Below are 16,077 nucleotides of genomic sequence, written 5' to 3'. Positions count from 1 at the left end.
GACTACTTGCTACAACAGAGCCCATGTGGGTGCCAGGCCCTCCAAACTTCAACACCATTAGCTGAGTAGCTCTCCTTTCTCCAAAGGTGGCCTGTCTCAGGCATTCCTCACACTGATGAAGAGGTGACGAATACACATGGTGTGTGCTCTTGTGTGTTCCTGAGGCCAGACCTGCCTGGAGGTCAAGGACGGCGTCATGTTCATGATGCTACCCACTTCCTGCCATGAACAGACCGTGGGACACATCAGTAGATGCTTAATCCACATTTATTAATAAAGGGGTGATGGAAAGAAGAAGATGCTGCCTCGATATTCCCCCACCCACAAGCCCACAGGGAGAGAAGTGCAGGTGGACATGTGCACAAAGCCTGTGCAAAGACACCCATCCACAAGCACACAGGGCACACCCCCAGGGGGGACTAAGTGCTGACATACATGAAAAACTCCTCTCCATTCAACAGAAGGACAGCAGGATTCATGGGGCTGAAGTGAAGCATGGAGTGCAGGGTGTGAGCAAGGAGGGACTTTGCCCTTAGATTGTCAGGAAAAGAAGGACCTGGGTTGTAGAGCAGAGAAGGGGGAGGTCTTCTTTTGTTGCAGTGAAAGATTCTCCTAGAATCTTCTAGAATTCTTCTAGATTCTTATAGACTCTTTCATTTTGCTGATCTGCACACTGGATCTCACTTCTTGCCTCTACCTCTAGGACCCTTGGATGAGGGCGGGTCTCCTGTAAACTTATTTACGACATTCACGTTCACCTGAAAAATAGGCACACACAGGACACACCAGTAAGCATGAAGGAGACAGGCAGGTGCAGGGCCAGGGCCACCAGACCCTTCAGGCTCTGGGCAGGGAGTGAGGTTCCTGAAGGCCCTCTAGAGTCCACCCAGCTGGGGCGTCTTTCCACTCTTTCAGGAGTTCCACGACTCACCTTAGTGGAAGAACTCATGGTGACACAGAGTGTAAGAGCTGCACACAGAAGCACCGCTCCATAAACAATAATCCCAGGGAGCTGGAAGCAGAATGGATGGAGAGGATGTGAGTGCTGTTGAGATAGTCCACACAGCTCAGAGTGAGTCGGTCCCAAGATGGACCATCTCTGGCTTCTGTCAAATCCCCCATCCCCTCCCAGGCTCATGGAAGAGTGTCTCCTGGGGATTCATGAGACCACCTGGGATGGAGAGTTGCCCTTTAAGCCCTCAAGTCCAGGGCTACTCCATGGAAAGGAGAGAGAGAATCCACATGGAAAGGGGAAAGTCACACAAACATGTCTAAATCAAGTAACAAGGCTGGAGTAGAAGGACCTAGTCAATTACACGAGTGTTAAACAAATGTCTTTTTTAAAGGAAATTCTTCCATTCATAAAGGCCTCCTGGGAATAGGCTCCTCCCGCCCTCTGAGGTCTTCTGAGATGGCGAATAAGGCATGGCTGACACAGTCCTGGAGCCCCATTCTCAGGTGCCTTTGCAAAGCTGTCATGCAGGGCACCCTGTGCTCAGATGAGGACTGAGGTGTAAGTGGGGCTTGGGGACGCTCCCTTTCCAAGATCAGGCAATGGCAGAAGTGACATGAGAAGCCCAGTTTTCTGCTTCCGTCTTCCTGCTCTGCATTCCGTGTCCCTGGCCTTGGGTGGGACTTGCCTTCCTGACCTCCCCTGCTTCCTTCTCCTCAACCAGCATTGGTCCATTATTTCTCCCAATGGGCAGTGGGTGCAGCCCTGTGGTCCCTTCCCAGCAGGAAAGTCCCAGACCTCTTCCTTGCCCTGCTCTCCCAGTAGATGAGAGTCACTGAAGTTAGGGTGAGTGAGAGACTGCAAGGAGCTGGCCCCGGGCACTGTGGGAGAGAGCCGGGCCCCTGGGGGTGGGTGTGACTTGACTCCTAAACCAGGGCACCATGGAATGTTCTGGGATGGGAGGAGCTCCACGTGCTTCTGAGAAGTGACATGGACTCGGTGCAATTGTCCTAGGGGAGGAGCTTTTCTAGGAATTTTGGAGTGAGCGTGTCCCAAGGTGACCATCCAATTGAATACAAACTGCAGCCAATGATTTCCATGAATGGCGGACACACTAGAGCAGGCAAGGTCATTCATCTGACGAGGCAGATTTATGAGGCATCAAACCTGTGCCAGGCAGGGCTCTGGGAATGTGGTGAAGGATCAGGTATGAAACAGAAGACATCTCTGCCCTTCAGGGGCTTCAGTCCTAGTGGAGGAGGCAGGAGGCGAGCAGGACCAGGAGGAAGGAAGTCACCATGTTGGGTGTGGGAAGACTCTTCAGGTGTGTGAGAAACAGGGCAGAGGAGAGGGAGCAGGGTGCTGGTGGGTGCTTGGGATCTGGGGTCCAGATGTTGGAGTTCTCAGGTGGCCTCCTTGAGAAGGGGAGTGCCCGGCAACCATGTGAAGGAGGGAGGGAGGGAGGGAGGTGGTCATATGTACCTGAGGGAAGCGCCTGCTCGTCAGAGGAAGCATTCCAGGCCTGAAGGTGGAATGACGCTACTGCGCGTGAGGGGCCTCAAAGGGACAAAAGCAGTGTAAGGTGGCAGTGGTGACCAGGGATGGAGGGCTATGGGTGGCCAGTGTCTTCAGGCTCCACGAGGAGGCTGGTTGTTTCCTGAGGAAAACATCAGAGTGGAAGGTTCTGAGCAGAGCAGTGATGTGACCGTGTGCATCCAAGTGTTCCTGCTGGGTGCTGACTGAGCGCAGCTGAGAGGTGCCAGCATGAGGGAGGAGAGTGGAGGCTGCTTCAGGGATTGACATGGGACATGCTGGGGAGCCGTCCAGCGTGGCCATGAGAAAGTGGGGAAAGGGCTGGATTCTGGATGGGGTTTCAAGGAAGCACCAAGATTCCCTGAGTTCTGGTCTGTGAGAGTTTCTGTGTGTGTGTGTGTGTGTGTGTGTGTGTGTGCGTGCATTTGTGTGTGTGTGTGTGAGAGAGAGAGACAGAGAGACAGAGAGAGACTGAGAGACAGAGAGAGACAGAGAGAGACAGAGAGAGAGAGAGACAGAGAGAAGTGAAGATGATTTTATGTCTTGCCCCCATCTCTAAAGGGATGGCATTGCCTTTGACTGGAATAGGAGAAAAATGTAGAGGTTTGGTCAGTGAAACCTGGAGGTCAGGTCAGCGTGTAGAGTGCAGGTGGGGGGCAGGGGGCAAAGGTCAGGCAGTGGGGTAATGAGTGATTGTGTCAGGGAGATGGGGCTGATTTAAAGGAGATAAACCCCTCCAGTGCCTTCCCTCCTTCACCTGCTGTCAGCGTACCTGCCTCCAGGGAACTGATCCTCCGTACCCGCCATGGTTAATGACGCCCCTGGCCGGCTCCCTTCCTGCCTGTGCCCCTGGGCAGCTGCATTCCTGCCTGGGACACTCCACCTCTGGGCCACCATTTGGTCACTAGCCAGGCAGGCAGGATGTGGGGGAGGAGAAGACATGAGAAGGAAGGAAATCTAAAATGTACAAAAGGGGCAGGACACCCCACTTTCTCAGACACCCCCACCTCCTCGGACACCCCGGACACCTCAGGCCCTCCCCTTCCGAGAAGTCCATCTCTCTTCTGTCCTTTAAATAAAGTTTTCTTTCTACTCTGCCTTTGTGTTTCTTGGGTGTTCTGTCCTCAACACCAGGGAAATGACGCTCGGCCCTGATTCTCTCACCAGCATGAACGTGGGGATTTGGTGCAGGAGTTGACTAGTGGAGGGGCCAGACCCGGGTGCGGGACAGACGTGGCTGCAGCTGTGCACTGGTGTGTCATTGGGACAGGAAGGTGTTCAGGTGCCCACAGTGGATGAGACTGATGAGGCAGTGAGTAGAGAGAAACGGGGAGGGACCAAGAGTGGAGCCTAAGGCTGGGGAGAGAGGAGGGCCAGCAGAGGAGACCCAGCAGAGAGCAGTGGCCAGGGGGTGGGGAGCCAAGTGAGGTCCTCAGAGAGGGGATGACGGGGGACAGGGGCAGAGCAGGGGATGGGCAGGAAGTGAGGCTGAAGGTCTGACTAGGCCCAAAAGGCTCCCTGGCCAGGAATCTGGGGACGATGCTGTGCCTCCATATGCAGCCAAGGGCTTGAGTCAGCTGTGAAGGTCAGCGTGTGGTCAGGGCCATGAACACTCACTGTGAGTGGCGCCCCCTTCTGCAGGCTGTGGGCAGTGCGCCTTCTCTGGGGGGACTGCATGGGAACAGGGCCTGTGGCAGTGCTGGGGCTGCGTGGGGGCTGCCTACAAGTACAGGAGGGCGGTGTTCCCACCAAGCCTCCATCCTCATTCCTCTGCCAAGCCCAGAACCCGCCTCCCGGTGGGCCTGAGCCTCAGCCTCTGCCCAAAAATCAGGTTCAAGATGGAGTAGGAGCGAGAGAACTGGAGAGGTGAGCTGGAGAGTTCTTTGGAACATTTCTTCTCTTCTTCCAAGAGGACTAAAGATAAGGGTGGTGCTGACGCAGGGTTTAGGGTCAGGAGAAGGCTGTTTGCTGGCTTTGGGACATGGCAGGGGCACAGCAAGTGTCCATGCTGGTGGGAAAGTGCCCCTGAAGGGGCAGGTGGACAGTGTGGGAAGGAGGCTGGGGGAGGGGAGGGAGGAGAGCGGGAGGAGATGGGAGGGGACGCGGGAGCTGTGCTGGCCCAGAGAGGGAAGTTACAGGGACACAGGGGTCACGTACAGACCCACCTTATAGAACAAGGACCCAGGTCCTCTCCCAGGTCACTCTCATGCTTCCCCCCAACAGCCCAAACCCACACCCAAGCTCCGTGGACCCCCAGGAGACACCCTGCCAAGAACTCTCTGTTCCCATGGAAACTGAGTTTTGTGAGATATTAGAATGTGTGCTCCAGCTTTCAGAATTGAGGCTGCTGCTCGCCCTTCCTGACACCAGCCACCAGGTTGAGTCCCTCCCATGGACAGTCACCCAGCCTAGATTTCCCCTGAAATTCAAGAGGCACTTACCACAGGCATCCTGAGGAGTCAGAGGTGTTTCAGGCGCCTGCTGATCACCTGCCTGGATTTTGTTGTGCTTACAAAAGATTAATTGAGAAAGATGTCAGTTTAAAATAACATCAGATCTCCAAAACATTCACCTGAGGAAGAAGCAAGTCATGAGCTGTGTAATGCCAAGTCCCAAACAGCAGAGTGTTCCAGGGAGGAACGGCCGAGGGGAAGTGTGGAGACAGGACCCTTTGACATCAGGGTAAATGTGAAAGTGGAAGGCAGACACCACCTGACTGGCTGTGCGAACACAGCTGCTATTTTTGGAAAGTCCCTCCAGGAAATTGTTTCTCCCAATGCAAAGACTTATTAATGTACAAATCCTCGGTGGCTCCTGTCCTGTCTTTGGTCATTGCCACTGTTGGTCACCCAGGCAGGATGGGAAGAAGGGCATGAGAAGAAAGGAAACCTGAAACCCATAAAGTGGTGGTAAAGCCTCTCCCAAGGGCACAAGCTCTGCTGCTTCCCTCCCCTCTAGACTCCCTTCTACAGGACTTTTCTTCTTTCTTTCTTTCTTCTCTTCTCTTTCTCTTTCTCTTCTCTTCTCTTCTCTTCTCTTCCTCTTCCTCTTCTTCTTCTTCCTTCTTCTCTCTCTCTCTCTCTCTCTCTCTCTCTCTCTCTCTCTCTCTCTCTCTCTCTTCCTTCTCTCTCCCCTCTCTCTCCTGTCTTAAATAAAGTTACTTCTTGCTCTTGTTTCAGCGTTTCTCAGGAGTTTAATCTTCAACATCGGGGGAACAAGGACCCAATCTTGATTGTCAAGACCTGTTTCTGTATCACCTGGGAACATCTTAGAAATGCAAATCTTGGTCCACTCCATAGTCCTCCTGGATCAGGAAATCCAGGGAGGGAGTGAGCACTCTGATTTAACAGGCTCTCCAGCCGACCCTGGTGCTGGTAAAGTCAGAGCCCCATGACGTGCAGAAACACCCCCATCTCTCCTTGTGCCTTTACTCCCCCTTCCTTGGATCCCAAACATCAACAATACTGGCTGTGCAGGGTCCAGGAAATCCCTAGCTTTCCCCTACTCTGCCATCTAGCTGGTTTCCCAGGTCTGTGCAACCCTGCTGGGGCTCAAGACAGACACGGTCACTGTGTCCTCCCTGAGAGCTGAGCCATTCAGCACGACTTCTTGCCCAGGGGGCTCCTACCCACAGATCCGCAAAGCAGGGAGACGGGGGCTCGAGGCTGCAGTGGCCTTCCTGTGCGTGTGCGGCTCTCCCTGTGGGGAGACACATCCTTCCTGCTGCCGCCTCACGTCATGGTGCTTGCGTTGCTCTAAAGGGCTCGTGGACCCAGCAGGAGACACAGATGGCAGCAGGTCCCACAGTGCAGCTGAGGCTTGGCAGGCAGCGACACCATCCCTGAGACTGGGCGCTCTGGCTTTCTTGAAGGAAGGACAGGTTTTCTGGAGGAGGGGTTATGACAACAACCCCAGCGACAAGGGGTGCTTGTGCCTCACAGGCCTGCAGGTGGAGGCGATTCCCCCAGGGATACGTCATCACTGTGACCACTTTGCAGATGAGGTGCTGGAGGCTAAGAGAGGTGGAGTAACTGGAGCCCAGACACACAGCGGGGAATGCTGGAACCCAGGCTTGGATGACGAGGATGAGCTCCGCCTGTCAGTTCATGACAAATGCCGGGCCCAACGCCAGGCTCTGCTTCTCGATGTGAGGAAATGGTCAGTTCGCTCCTCCTTTCAGAGCAGGCTTCGTTCTCTTTGTGTGGAAAACAACACATGGTAGACCTGACAGCTGGCGCAGAGGACTGGGCCTCGTGATGGGCCCCGGGACCCGTTCAGTTCTGCCTCCCACCAGGAAAAGCTCAGGAGGGAAGGAGGAGGTCCTGCCAGAAGCCCTTCCAGCAGCTCTGGAGCCAGGCCTGAAATAATCCTGATCACACTGCACCCAGGGTTGGGTTCAGAGGGGTCCCCGAGAAGGTGCAGGGTGTCCGGCCTTCAGTGGGGAGATGCCCTTGTCCTTGTAGAGGTGGAAACTAGTTGCAGGGACCTGTTCTTCAGTTGCCTCCCAGGTGACCTGGCTTCCCATCTCCAAGGCCTCGTTGCTGAGAGGCCTCGTCCTGCCCGAGTGTGCTCGCCTACAGGTGGGTCCTGACTCCCTGCAGCTCCCAAGAGGCACTTCCCAGGGCCTGCCTAGGGCCCAGGTCTCTCCTGGGGTGACCCAGTGTCAGTGGAGACTTGTCAGAGGAACTCATGGGAGTCTTACCTTGTGTTCCTGGTGAGTCTTTGGAGTTCTTTCTTCAGACTGATGATTTCTACAGCTGGTGAAGGAAGAAATACTTGGTTTCGCTTTGGAGAACCAAAGTCCTTTTGTTAGTTTTTTTTCTTCTTAATGAGTCCATTGTCCAGCATCCAGGGTGAGTTCATTACCATTGAGAGTACTTACGGCCTTGACTGCAGTAGGATTATATGGGAGCTCCTTCCAAAGTCTGTCTGCGAGAAAGGGAGAGATTAAGGTGTGGGCCATTAAATTCACATAAACAAAGAGATTGCACCAATTAAGCAATCAGCAAGTATTTATTGAGTTTCTGCTGTTTGCAGTTTGGTGTGCTGGGTGCCAGGATACAAGGTACTTGTGTTAGCTCTTCATTGCTGTGACATAATGCCTGAGAAAATCAACTTAAAGGAGGACAGATTTATTTGGCCCCCACTTTCAGCGGTTTCAGTCCATGGTCATTTTGCCTCAATAGCTTTGGGCCTTCAGTGAGGCAGAAGATAGTTGCAGGAGAACATGGAAAAGCAGAGCTGCTCACCTCATGGTGGCTGGGGCAGTAGAGGGGGCAGGAAGGATCACAGGGGAAGAGGTAACCTTCTAGACACTCCGCTGTGACCTACTTCCTCCAACGCCGGCCTGTCTCCTGTTTACTTCCTTCACTTCCCAGTAGTGTGTTCAGTTATAAATCCTCGATGCACGGATGTATTACTGAGATCAGAGGTCTCATGAAACAGTCACTCCTCAAAAGCCCCGACTCTGAACACACTGCCTGGCTGACCCAGCTTTTGAGACTGGGCAAGGACAGGTTGGCAGTGTAGGAATGGATGATTGAAATGGGAAGACTGGGCAAATTCAAAGGAAATAAAATGCTAACACCTCCAAAGAACTTCCCTCTCCTGGCAACCTGGTACCCAGCTTCCCTCTGCCTCCAGAGGGCAATTGCTCCTCCCAGCAAGGAGTTGTTAATGAGTAACCCCTGGGTGACTCCTTTCCTGACTTTTGATCACAAAGTCAAGATAAGAGGAGGAGGGGAAGGGTCACACTTCCCCACACAAGCAATCAGCCCCTGCAGCTCTCCTCCTGCCTTTTGGTGACCAAGTAGGCAAGCTAAGAGAAGGAGGGGGCCTGAGAAGAAAGGAAACCAAAATCTACAAAGGGTCAGGACACCCCCACGCTCAGGCTCCAACAAGCTCCCCCTCCCTCTATTATCCTTGAAATAAAACGTGCTTGGCTTGGCATTTCTTGGGTGATTACTCTTGAACACCAGGGGAACAAGAACCCGATCCTGATTTTCAAGACCAGTATCAGATGGGGGCTCATCCAGGATCACCACTGAGGTAAGCTCCTCCTCACCCTGCATCATTCTAACATGCATCTTGCTGTCCCTTTCTTCTTTCTGCAGGACATAATGTATACCCATCAACCAACTAAATGCAGTTAGTGAAACCCACTATTCTGCAATACTCAGGTGACAGGATCAGAGTCTAGGTGACTCCTAATTACCTGCCCTGTGGGTCAGGCTTGTTGGGTTCTGCCAAAGCCATTTCTCACTGTCCTATCCAGGCTCAGAGCATGACTGGTGTCAGTAGACAGCATCCCCAATCCCAGTTTGCCTTTAGATGCCTGTGAGGTTGGAACAACTGCAAGATTCTGGACAGGGTGACACCACAGTGGATCTCGAAGGTCTCTCCCCCAACCTCCTCTCCTGACAGCTCTAGTAGGGTATCCTGTGGTGGCTGTTTGATGGAGCCATGCTGAGTGAATGCTGCAGTAGCACATACACCTCTGTAGGAGCTCCCCTGCACTCTCCCTCCTGAGCACTCCCCTGCCCTTGCCTATCAGACTCTAGCAGTTGAGAGTGACATTTTACATGGAGTGGTTCCTAAGGAAATGCCTGGGTTCCTTTGCTCTCATAATAAGCCTTTACAAGCCACTAGGGATTCTCCCCATTGTTACTTCTGTGCTCCTGTTTGCTCTGCCAGTTTCTTGGACTGCAAAATCACAAATTTACCCATGGCCTTTCAATTCACCTTTGGCTTAGATTCCTCAGGGAAAACGGCATTAAGTTTTCAGTAGCCACTAGATGTCCTCTTCACCTCTGGAGATTCCTTTGCCCCACAATGAGCGTGAATGCTATTCCAGCCTTGACCCCTTATTTTATTCTGCTGCCAACCATGGTCTCCATACAAACCTCCAGTAGAGAATCATGGTCTTAGGTGGAAAGATAAACTTTCATACCATTCTAGAGCTTACCTTATGCTCTAAAAAGGAAAGAAATAGTCCAAGGATCCTATGGGCAGGTCTAAGGTTCTCAGACCTTGCTTAAAAAAACCAAATTGTGTCAAAAATGTAAATTAGATTCAGTTCTGATCCTCTGTTCTAACTGAGGCCCAATTCCCCGCTGGAAAAAAGTTTATTGACACAGATCAAAATTCATTACCAAAAGGGCTCCCATGTTCTGCCAAGGATCACAAGTCACACGGGAAGGGTGGAGAATCCAGAGGTTTATATTTTTTCCATGGCCACCCATGAAGAAGCACAGTTGTTGTGACCACAGTGGTGAAGCAGCAGTTAAATCCAGAGGTCATGCATGGAAGGAGGAGCAGAAACTGCTGGCATTAGAGGCTTCAGCAGCTACAGGCTCCAATACTGGGGAAACGTCCCCGACCAAAGACACTGTTCCTTGGCATTTCTGTTCCCTCTCATTCATTTGTTTTGTTTTGTTGTTCAGAGGGGAATCTTGCCCTCAAAACTATTAATGAGAGATGATGACTCATAATTTTCTGCATCCTAACCTGTCTCGATTACAAGTATGGGAAAGAAGGAATGGTCTCCAAAGGAAAAATAAACTATAAGACATCATAGGAGACTGATTTGCAAAGGAAAACATGGTTAAGATGCCCTCTGTATGAGATTTCCCTTACTTCTTAGCTTCTGCCAGACATTTATGGGTCCGAGGCTTGCATCTGAAATGTAAATTGCAGAGGTGATTTACCCAAATCTGGTTTGAGGCCAAAGGAAATAAAGGTCACTTTTAATGTCAAGCTACTGTGGGACCTAATTGGTGGGTATCTTATCTGCTCTTGCACTCCACCACCCTGCTGTCTTAACAAGTTTCTCCCTAAACACTACAAACACAAGGAGGAAAAATTAAATGATCTCATGTACACAAGTCTTCTTTACCTTGAAAATTTTCACCTGAGGATTACAGGGTGCTCACATTTTTTAAATATCTGAACTGACTCTAATCTGACCCAAAAGAGCACTCTGATCTGATAAAGCTGTTCTGCATGCTCCTTTACCAGAGTCATTATGGATGTGTCATATGTTTAGAACTCCTGTTTTTAAAAATGTCTTTGTTTTGGAACTCATGGTTTTATGGGTAATTCACATTTGGTCCTGCTCACTGAAATTAATATATTTTTCTGATTGGGCTTATTTTATTTAACTGTACAGGGTTTTACACTCTGTTTTGTTCAGAGGCCAATTTTTCAATGGTTAGCTCTCAAATATATTGGCAAAATTGCCTTTTATATCCAAAGGAGAACATGGACATTGTGATGTTGGGAATCAATCTGATATCCACTGAAGATAAGTGGCTCCCTGAACCTTTGATTTCAGTATCCACCAGGGCAGTCAGACTTTACACCTCGCATATCCAACTGTACAGACCTGCTCTATATGTACACCGTAAAATAAAAGTCAGATATGCTGTATTTCTATTATTAGCAGTTTAACTCTAACAAAGGTTTTAATAAACATCTGTAGCATTCTCTCCTACCTGTGGAGATCTACCTGCCAAAGGCTACAAGGCCTTTGTTTCCTGGCTGTTTTATGTGTGTGCACACAAGAGTATTGTATTGTTGTGTCTACATATGTGTATGTGTCCATATATCATATATGTGGTATCAAAATTGGCATATAGATAAATGAGCACTCATAAATTAAATGTTAAATGAGAAATGGATCCTAATACCTTTTAATTCACTTTACTTTTTAAAAAGTTTCAATTTAAATTAAGTAAACAGATGAGAGTAAAAATATCTTTAGAACTACTAACTCACAAGTTTTCCTAGGTAGTCAGATAATTACTAAAGTGTTGGTTTCTATAAAATCTCTAGAATATAATATCCATTGCATCTAGAATTTTCCTTCAACAAAGAATGTTAGCACAAAAGGACCAGGATGAACACAAACTTCACAGATTATCTCAGCTGTTTATTCAGGAATGGAATTTCATGCCTCTGATGGACCCACTTTCCTGGTGGAAAATGATCCACAGAACAAAGGAGAGGACTGGGCTTAAATAGGTTCTACTGAGGGGTGCCTAAAATAATGAGTGTGTCGGCTTGGGCACTCAAGAATTTGGTGTGTGTTTTACTGTGGAAAATGGGAGGGACTCTTGGGTCAGCAGTTGATGTCTGGGATTTATTTAACTGGGCAGGATGGAGGACCTGAGGTCAGTGGCTTGTATCTAGAAAAGATTTGTTTAGGGAAGGATTAATGCTTTGGTCTCTCTTCAGAGACTTCCTTTCTAGGTTTGATGGACACCCCCTCACCAGGATTTGTTTTGCCACTGGAAATAATGTCTGGGAAAGGTTCAGTGATCTCAAAGTATGTTTTTGGTTTTTTTTCTCACTCCCCTTTCCTAGGTCTCACTATTTGGGGGGTTTGTCATTTTCCATATCTAGTAGGGAAAAGAAGGCTAAAACTGTTAATTAACAGATACTTGCCTGGTATCTGACTTTTTACAGTTTAAAATGAGTAAATTAGATTTAACATAAGTGGGCTTAATCTTCACAAATGTATTTGTTAGAAGAGACATCTGGTTAATTTGAGAAGTCAAACTGCTACAACATCAACTGCTAAATATAAAATCAAGCACTCTTGGGGCTGGTGTTGTGGCTCAGTGGTAGAGAGCTTGCCTAGTATGTGTGAGGCACTGGTTTTGATCCTCAGCACCACATACAGATAAATAAATAAAATAAAGATATGTGTACATCTACAACTAAGAAAAGATTTTTAATAAAAAACATTAAATCAAGTACTCTTGACTTCTTAAATTTCATATGGTAATATATTTAATAAAATGTGTTTTCATGAATTTTTGAATGGAAAAATGTTTGAGGATGCTTCACTAAGAACAAGCTTACTAGGAGGTAAGCTTCTACCAGGTGGAATTCTACATACAAAGAGTGGAAAAGGTTTCAGTTGGATTTTAAATAAAGTACCATTTTTTAAAAGTATCTCATCCTGTAAAAGTGGAGTAATTTGTCTAAATTCAGAAATTTCATAAGAATTGTTTCAGAATATGAATTTTAAAAGGGTTCAACATCTAGGAAAGTGATATAAGAAGAATTGATATGTGGAAAAATATGGAAATAGAAGGAAAAAGAAATCTTTCTGGTGAGAAAGTCATATGTATTAATGTAAAAGTTGTACTAAGTATTTGTGAAAGACAAATTTCAAAAAGTTTGAGTGTAACTTAATTGGTTATATGTAATTAGCACAATCAGTTCAAGTTATTTAAGGTTTTTCCCTAAGGTTAAATATCAATGTACTGATATAAACCAAAGTTTAATCACCTATGTGTTGAAGTAACAAAGTTTTCTAATCTGCTCTTACCCAATAAGATAATATCTTACATCTGTTAAGTTCTATTATTTAAAGAAACTAATCTTAAAGGACTAATGGTTTTTACAACTCTTGTTAAATAACAACTGCAATTTTAGAGTATTGCCCTACACTGCAGACCCTAAAGTTTTCTTTAAAAGCCAAACATGGTTAATATAAGAACATCAGTGTAATTGTGGCACTGTTACTGGCTTTTTTGTATACTAGATGTATTCATATGTTCTGAGTATACAAATCCTTAAAATATAAAGGCATTTGGAGAACACTTTACCAAGCTGGTGTTCTTCAAACTAAAGTTTGAAGATTTGGGATTATAAAAATTGTTTCTTGGTTCTTACCTATTATACAAACTCAAAGTGCTTTTACTCTTGTTAATTTCATTTTATATATTTCTTGTAAATGTTATAACTATTGTCTGTGAATGCCTTACAGAAGTATAATTTTCAATATAAAAACCTAACAACTTGAGATAACAGGCAATCACCCACAGCCAGGGAGGATATAAGGCTGAATTCCAACACTAATCCTGACCCAAATTAAATGGAAGGGATAAATGATTCTAAGGTTATAGACATTAAGTGTAAAACCCAGTTCTCTTACTTTAAGATTGGTGAAACTGGTTTGCAGGATGTTTTGGAACAACACTTGGAAAATAAAGTAAAGAAAATAGAAGAGCCAAGAATGAAAATAGCCAACATTTGAATCTTGCACTCTGAGGTCAGCTTAATCCAGAGAACAAGGGGAATTTCCTGAGGACTTTGCAACTCTGAGCTACATGACCTCCAATCAGGGGGATCAATGAGACCCTGGAGAACAGAAAGTCAATGAATTCACCTGCTGCACAGAGGAGGGTCATTGGAAAGAGACATAGCCCTGATGCTACCAAAGGATGCCATATGGTCAACAAGACCCTTACTTATCCTTGCAGATGGCAATAGAGAAGGTGAGGGACTTCTCTCAAGTTCACAAGAGTAACACCCTTAGGAAATGCAGCAGACTCTTAATAATTGATAGGAACAAGGTCAATTTGACCACTTTGGTTTTAAACACTTAGCAAAATAAGTTACAACCAAAACAGTGCCATACCTGGGCACTAAAAGAAAGGACAATAATTCTCTCAATGTTGTTAAGTTGTACACTTTGTCAGTCCCACCAAGAGTAAATAAAACTGGAGACTATAAAAGAGGGAGTCTTAGACAGGAGAGCCTGATAACCATCAAAAGAAATGATCAGAGTCAGAAACTTTTTTAGTCAATTTAAGGTCTACAAATCTTCCTAACCTCCAACATAGTCAGACTTGATCTTTCTTTGCTGGTATGATTAACTTGCCCTAAGTAACAGAAATAAAGGAATCTCCATACCTCAATATTGTAAAAGCTCTATATGGTAAATTCAAGGGCAACATTATTCTAAATGGAGAAAAATTGAAAGTATTCCCCATAAATCTGGAATAAAACAGGGATGCCCTTGTTCACCGCTTCTATTCAACAATGTTCTTAAAATTCAAGCCAGAGCAGTTAGAGAATGAAAGAAATTAATGGGATATGAATGGGAAAAAAACTCAAAATATCAATATTTGCAACTGACATGACTCTATATGTAGAAGATTGGAAAAATTTCACCCAAAAACTTCTAGAACTAATAAACAATTTCAGAAAAGTAGCAAAATACAAAATTAACAACAATAAATCAAATGTATTAAAATACATCAGTGATGAATCCACTGAAGTAGAAATTAAGAAAAGTGCCCCAATCACAATAGTCTCAAGACAATTGGGAATCATTCTAACAAAAGAGGTGAAAGGCCTCTAAAATGAAAACTACAAAAAGAAATGGAGGATGAACTTAGAAGATGTAAAGATCTCACACATTCTTTGATAGGCAGAATTAACATTGTCAAAATGACCATACTACCAAAAGATTCTACAGATTATTGTAATTCCTATTAAAATCCCAATGACATCCTTCATGGAACTAGAAAAAAGCAATCACAAAATTCATTTGGAAAAATAAGAGACCCAGATTAGCCAAAGTAATCCTTAGCAAGAAAAGTGAAGCAGAAGGTAACACAATACCAGACCTTAAATTATACTACAGAGCCATAGTAACAAAAACAGCATGGTATTGTCACCAAAACTGATATACAGACCAATGATACAGAATAGAAGACACAGAGACAAACTCACATAAATACTGTTATCTCATCCTAGACAAAGGCACCAAAAGCCTACATTGTAGAAAAGACAGCCTCCTCAACAATTGGTGCTGGAAAAACTAGAAATTCATATGAAGAAAAATGAAATTAAACCCCTATCCCTGCACAAAACTCAACTCAAAGTGGATCAAGGACTTAGGCAATAGAATGGAGACCCTTCACCTAATAGAAGAAAATGTAGGCCCAAATTTCCACATGTCGACTTAGGAACTGATTCTCTTCAAAAGATTTCTAAAGCACAAGAAGAAAAATCAATAATCAATAAATGTGACACAAAGGGAACAATGAATAACACTAAGAGAGAGACATAAGAATGGGAGAAATCTTTACCACACACACCTCAGAGCATTAATCTCCAGAATATATGGAGAAATCAAAAAACTTAACACCAAAAAAACAAGTAACCCAATCAATAAATGGGCTAAGGAATTGAACAAGATATTTCACAGAAAAAGAAATAGAATCGGTCAACAAATATATGAAAAAAATATTCAACATCTCTAGCAATTAGAGAAATGCAAATCAAAACTACACTGAGCCGGGCATGGGACCCATGTGTGTAATCCCAGCAGTTCAGGAGACTGAGGCAGGAGGATCACGAGTTCAAAGTCAGCCTCAGCAACAGTGAAGTGCTAAACAACTCAGTGAGACCCTGTCTCTAAATAAAATACAAAAACAGGGGACAGAGGATGAAGGGCAGTGGTTGAGCACCACTGAGTTCCATACCTAGTACACACACACATAAAAAAAAAAAAAAAAAACCTACACTGAGATTCCATCTCACTCCAATCTGGATAGCAATTATCAAGAATATAAGTAATAATAAATGTTGGTGAGAATGTGGGAAAGGAACACTCATACATTGGTGGTGGGACTGCAAACAGGTGCAACCGCTATGGAAAGCAGTATGGAGATTTCCCAGAAAACTTGGCAAGGAACCACCATTTGACCCAGTTATCGTATTCCTCAGTTTATACCCAAAGAACTTAAAATCAGAAGACAACAGTGATACAGTCACAACAGTGTTTAGAG

General features: G+C 46.0%; 1 long non-coding RNA gene across 1 annotated transcript; it reads right to left on the bottom strand.

The window, feature by feature from the left end:
* Positions 1-399: 399 nt before the first annotated feature.
* On the bottom strand, positions 400-5,094 carry LOC124958054 (uncharacterized). The gene is made up of 3 exons (XR_007103824.1): positions 4,927-5,094; positions 932-1,012; positions 400-758 (listed from the first exon to the last, which is right to left on the bottom strand). It is a non-coding gene; the product is annotated as an uncharacterized LOC124958054 (long non-coding RNA).
* Positions 5,095-16,077: the final 10,983 nt, after the last annotated feature.

The sequence above is a fragment of the Sciurus carolinensis genome, chromosome 11 (assembly GCF_902686445.1).
Source record: "Sciurus carolinensis chromosome 11, mSciCar1.2, whole genome shotgun sequence".
Classification (NCBI taxonomy): domain Eukaryota; kingdom Metazoa; phylum Chordata; class Mammalia; order Rodentia; family Sciuridae; genus Sciurus; species Sciurus carolinensis.
This window is presented reverse-complemented; position numbering and strand designations above follow the sequence as displayed.